Here is a 6628-nt window from a genome sequence, read left to right as displayed (position 1 = left end):
GAGCCTGGCTGGGTACAAACGTCCTACAGAACATTGTCTTGGAGCCTGGCTGGGTACCAACGTCCTACAGCACATTGTCTTGGAGCCTGGCTGGGTACCAACGTCCTACAGCACATTGTCTTGGAGCCTGGCTGGGTACCAACGTCCTACAGGACATTGTCTTGGAGCCTGGCTGGGTACCAACGTCCTACAGAACATTGTCTTGGAGCCTGGCTGGGTACCAACGTCCTACAGGACATTGTCTTGGAGCCTGGCTGGGTACCAACGTCCTACAGCACATTGTCTTGGAGCCTGGCTGGGTACCAACGTCCTACAGAACATTGTTTTGGAGCCTGGCTGGGTACCAACGTCCTACAGAACATTGTCTTGGAGCCTGGCTGGGTACAAACGTCCTACAGCACATTGTCTTGGAGCCTGGCTGGGTACCAACGTCCTACAGAACATTGTCTTGGAGCCTGGCTGGGTACCAACGTCCTACAGCACATTGTCTTGGAGCCTGGCTGGGTACCAACGTCCTACAGGACATTGTCTTGGAGCCTGGCTGGGTACCAACGTCCTACAGGACATTGTCTTGGAGCCTGGCTGGGTACCAACGTCCTACAGAACATTGTCTTGGAGCCTGGCTGGGTACCAACGTCCTACAGCACATTGTCTTGGAGCCTGGCTGGGTACCAACGTCCTACAGCACATTGTCTAGGAGCCTGGCTGGGTACCAACGTCCTACAGCACATTGTCTTGGAGCCTGGCTGGGTACCAACGTCCTACAGCACATTGTCTTGGAGCCTGGCTGGGTACCAACGTCCTACAGCACATTGTCTTGGAGCCTGGCTGGGTACCAACGTCCTACAGCACATGGTCTTGGAGCCTGGCTGGGTACCAACGTCCTCCAGGACATTGTCTTGGAGCCTGGCTGGGTACCAACGTCCTACAGGACATTGTCTTGGAGCCTGGCTGGGTACTAACGTCCTACAGCACATTGTCTTGGAGCCTGGCTGGGTACCAACGTCCTACAGCACATTGTCTTGGAGCCTGGCTGGGTACCAACGTCCTACAGAACATTGTCTTGGAGCCTGGCTGGGTACCAACGTCCTACAGAACATTGTCTTGGAGCCTGGCTGGGTACCAACGTCCTACAGAACATTGTCTTGGAGCCTGGCTGGGTACCAACGTCCTACAGAACATTGTCTTGGAGCCTGGCTGGGTACCAACGTCCTACAGAACATTGTCTTGGAGCCTGGCTGGGTACCAACGTCCTACAGAACATTGTCTTGGAGCCTGGCTGGGTACCAACGTCCTACAGCACATTGTCTTGGAGCCTGGCTGGGTACCAACGTCCTACAGGACATTGTCTTGGAGCCTGGCTGGGTACCAACGTCCTACAGGACATTGTCTTGGAGCCTGGCTGGGTACCAACGTCCTACAGAACATTGTCTTGGAGCCTGGCTGGGTACCAACGTCCTACAGCACATTGTCTTGGAGCCTGGCTGGGTACCAACGTCCTACAGCACATTGTCTAGGAGCCTGGCTGGGTACCAACGTCCTACAGCACATTGTCTTGGAGCCTGGCTGGGTACCAACGTCCTACAGCACATTGTCTTGGAGCCTGGCTGGGTACCAACGTCCTACAGCACATTGTCTTGGAGCCTGGCTGGGTACCAACGTCCTACAGCACATGGTCTTGGAGCCTGGCTGGGTACCAACGTCCTCCAGGACATTGTCTTGGAGCCTGGCTGGGTACCAACGTCCTACAGGACATTGTCTTGGAGCCTGGCTGGGTACTAACGTCCTACAGCACATTGTCTTGGAGCCTGGCTGGGTACCAACGTCCTACAGCACATTGTCTTGGAGCCTGGCTGGGTACCAACGTCCTACAGAACATTGTCTTGGAGCCTGGCTGGGTACCAACGTCCTACAGAACATTGTCTTGGAGCCTGGCTGGGTACCAACGTCCTACAGAACATTGTCTTGGAGCCTGGCTGGGTACCAACGTCCTACAGAACATTGTCTTGGAGCCTGGCTGGGTACCAACGTCCTACAGAACATTGTCTTGGAGCCTGGCTGGGTACCAACGTCCTACAGCACATTGTCTTGGAGCCTGGCTGGGTACCAACGTCCTACAGCACATTGTCTTGGAGCCTGGCTGGGTACCAACGTCCTCCAGGACATTGTCTTGGAGCCTGGCTGGGTACCAACGTCCTCCAGGACATTGTCTTGGAGCCTGGCTGGGTACCAACGTCCTCCAGGACATTGTCTTGGAGCCTGGCTGGGTACCAACGTCCTACAGGACATTGTCTTGGAGCCTGCCTGGGTACCAACGTCCTACAGAACATTGTCTTGGAGCCTGGCTGGGTACCAACGTCCTACAGAACATTGTCTTGGAGCCTGGCTGGGTACCAACGTCCTACAGCACATTGTCTTGGAGCCTGGCTGGGTACCAACGTCCTACAGGACATTGTCTTGGAGCCTGGCTGGGTACCAACGTCCTACAGGACATTGTCTTGGAGCCTGGCTGGGTACCAACGTCCTACAGAACATTGTCTTGGAGCCTGGCTGGGTACCAACGTCCTACAGAACATTGTCTTGGAGCCTGGCTGGGTACCAACGTACTACAGAACATTGTCTTGGAGCCTGGCTGGGTACCAGGGTCCTACAGGACATTCTCTTAGAGCCTGGCTGGGTACCAACGTCCTACAGCACATTGTCTTGGAGCCTGGCTGGGTACAAACGTCCTACAGAACATTGTCTTGGAGCCTGGCTGGGTACCAACGTCCTACAGCACATTGTCTTGGAGCCTGGCTGGGTACCAACGTCCTACAGCACATTGTCTTGGAGCCTGGCTGGGTACCAACGTCCTACAGGACATTGTCTTGGAGCCTGGCTGGGTACCAACGTCCTACAGAACATTGTCTTGGAGCCTGGCTGGGTACCAACGTCCTACAGGACATTGTCTTGGAGCCTGGCTGGGTACCAACGTCCTACAGCACATTGTCTTGGAGCCTGGCTGGGTACCAACGTCCTACAGAACATTGTTTTGGAGCCTGGCTGGGTACCAACGTCCTACAGAACATTGTCTTGGAGCCTGGCTGGGTACAAACGTCCTACAGCACATTGTCTTGGAGCCTGGCTGGGTACCAACGTCCTACAGAACATTGTCTTGGAGCCTGGCTGGGTACCAACGTCCTACAGCACATTGTCTTGGAGCCTGGCTGGGTACCAACGTCCTACAGGACATTGTCTTGGAGCCTGGCTGGGTACCAACGTCCTACAGGACATTGTCTTGGAGCCTGGCTGGGTACCAACGTCCTACAGAACATTGTCTTGGAGCCTGGCTGGGTACCAACGTCCTACAGCACATTGTCTTGGAGCCTGGCTGGGTACCAACGTCCTACAGCACATTGTCTAGGAGCCTGGCTGGGTACCAACGTCCTACAGCACATTGTCTTGGAGCCTGGCTGGGTACCAACGTCCTACAGCACATTGTCTTGGAGCCTGGCTGGGTACCAACGTCCTACAGCACATTGTCTTGGAGCCTGGCTGGGTACCAACGTCCTACAGCACATGGTCTTGGAGCCTGGCTGGGTACCAACGTCCTCCAGGACATTGTCTTGGAGCCTGGCTGGGTACTAACATCCTCCAGGACATTGTCTTGGAGCCTGGCTGGGTACCAACGTCCTCCAGGACATTGTCTTGGAGCCTGGCTGGGTACCAACGTCCTACAGGACATTGTCTTGGAGCCTGGCTGGGTACCAACGTCCTACAGAACATTGTCTTGGAGCCTGGCTGGGTACCAACGTCCTACAGAACATTGTCTTGGAGCCTGGCTGGGTACCAACGTCCTACAGAACATTGTCTTGGAGCCTGGCTGGGTACCAACGTCCTACAGCACATTGTCTTGGAGCCTGGCTGGGTACCAGCACATTGTCTTGGAGCCTGGCTGGGTACCAACGTCCTACAGCACATTGTCTTGGAGCCTGGCTGGTACCAACGTCCTACAGGACATTGTCTTGGAGCCTGGCTGTGTACCAACGTCCTACAGAACATTGTCTTGGAGCCTGGCTCGGTACCAACGTCCTACAGCACATTGTCTTGGAGCGTGGCTGGGTACCAACGTCCTACAGAACATTGTCTTGGAGCCTGGCTGGGTACCAGCACATTGTCTTGGAGCCTGGCTGGGTACCAACGTCCTACAGAACATTGTCTTGGAGCCTGGCTGGGTACCAAAGTCCTACAGCACATTGTCTTGGAGCCTGGCTGGGTACCAGCACATTGTCTTGGAGCCTGGCTGGGTACCAACGTCCTACAGAACATTGTCTTGGAGCCTGGCTGGGTACCAGCACATTGTCTTGGAGCCTGGCTGGGTACCAGCACATTGTCTTGGAGCCTGGCTGGGTACCAACGTCCTACAGAACATTGTCTTGGAGCCTGGCTGGGTACCAACGTCCTACAGCACATTGTCTTGGAGCCTGGCTGGGTACCAGGACATTGTCCTGGAGCCTGGCTGGGTACCAGCACATTGTCTTGGAGCCTGGCTGGGTACCAACGTCCTACAGGACATTGTCTTGGAGCCTGGCTGGGTACCAGGACATTGTCTTGGAGCCTGGCTGGGTACCAGCACATTGTCTTGGAGCCTGGCTGGGTACCAACATCCTACAGGACATTGTCTTGGAGCCTGGCTGGGTACCAGGACATTGTCTTGGAGCCTGGCTGGGTACCAACGTCCTACAGGACATTGTCTTGGAGCCTGGCTGGGTACCAGGACATTGTCTTGGAGCCTGGCTGGGTACCAGCACATTGTCTTGGAGCCTGGCTGGGTACCAACGTCCTACAGGACATTGTCTTGGAGCCTGGCTGGGTACCAGGACATTGTCTTGGAGCCTGGCTGGGTACCAGGACATTGTCTTGGAGCCTGGCTGGGTACCAGGACATTGTCTTGGAGCCTGGCTGGGTACCAGAACATTGTCTTGGAGCCTGGCTGGGTACCAGAACATTGTCTTGGAGCCTGGCTGGGTACCAGAACATTGTCTTGGAGCCTGGCTGGGTACCAGCACATTGTCTTGGAGCCTGGCTGGGTACCAGAACATTGTCTTGGAGCCTGGCTGGGTACCAGAACATTGTCTTGGAGCCTGGCTGGGTACCAGCACATTGTCTTGGAGCCTGGCTGGGTACCAGCACATTGTCTTGGAGCCTGGCTGGGTACCAGCACATTGTCTTGGAGCCTGGCTGGGTACCAGAACATTGTCTTGGAGCCTGGCTGGGTACCAGCACATTGTCTTGGAGCCTGGCTGGGTACCAGAACATTGTCTTGGAGCCTGGCTGGGTACCAGCACATTGTCTTGGAGCCTGGCTGGGTACCAGAACATTGTCTTGGAGCCTGGCTGGGTACCAGAACATTGTCTTGGAGCCTGGCTGGGTACCAGCACATTGTCTTGGAGCCTGGCTGGGTACCAGAACATTGTCTTGGAGCCTGGCTGGGTACCAGAACATTGTCTTGGAGCCTGGCTGGGTACCAGCACATTGTCTTGGAGCCTGGCTGGGTACCAACGTCCTACAGCACATTGTCTTGGAGCCTGGCTGGGTACCAACGTCCTACAGGACATTGTCTTGGAGCCTGGCTGGGTACCAACGTCCTACAGAACATTGTCTTGGAGCCTGGCTGGGTACCAACGTCCTACAGGACATTGTCTTGGAGCCTGGCTGGGTACCAACGTCCTACAGCACATTGTCTTGGAGCCTGGCTGGGTACCAACGTCCTACAGAACATTGTTTTGGAGCCTGGCTGGGTACCAACGTCCTACAGAACATTGTCTTGGAGCCTGGCTGGGTACCAACGTCCTACAGCACATTGTCTTGGAGCCTGGCTGGGTACCAACGTCCTACAGAACATTGTCTTGGAGCCTGGCTGGGTACCAACGTCCTACAGCACATTGTCTTGGAGCCTGGCTGGGTACCAACGTCCTACAGGACATTGTCTTGGAGCCTGGCTGGGTACCAACGTCCTACAGGACATTGTCTTGGAGCCTGGCTGGGTACCAACGTCCTACAGAACATTTTCTTGGAGCCTGGCTGGGTACCAACGTCCTACAGCACATTGTCTTGGAGCCTGGCTGGGTACCAACGTCCTACAGCACATTGTCTAGGAGCCTGGCTGGGTACCAACGTCCTACAGCACATTGTCTTGGAGCCTGGCTGGGTACCAACGTCCTACAGCACATTGTCTTGGAGCCTGGCTGGGTACCAACGTCCTACAGCACATTGTCTTGGAGCCTGGCTGGGTACCAACGTCCTACAGCACATTGTCTTGGAGCCTGGCTGGGTACCAACGTCCTCCAGGACATTGTCTTGGAGCCTGGCTGGGTACTAACATCCTCCAGGACATTGTCTTGGAGCCTGGCTGGGTACCAACGTCCTCCAGGACATTGTCTTGGAGCCTGGCTGGGTACCAACGTCCTACAGGACATTGTCTTGGAGCCTGGCTGGGTACCAACGTCCTACAGAACATTGTCTTGGAGCCTGGCTGGGTACCAACGTCCTACAGAACATTGTCTTGGAGCCTGGCTGGGTACCAACGTCCCACAGAACATTGTCTTGGAGCCTGGCTGGGTACCAACGTCCTACAGCACATTGTCTT

The sequence above is a fragment of the Oncorhynchus kisutch genome, linkage group LG11 (genome assembly GCF_002021735.2).
Source record: "Oncorhynchus kisutch isolate 150728-3 linkage group LG11, Okis_V2, whole genome shotgun sequence".
NCBI classification, from domain to species: Eukaryota; Metazoa; Chordata; class Actinopteri; order Salmoniformes; family Salmonidae; genus Oncorhynchus; species Oncorhynchus kisutch.
The sequence above is the reverse complement of the archived record's forward strand: the minus strand, read 5'-3'. Positions refer to the sequence as shown.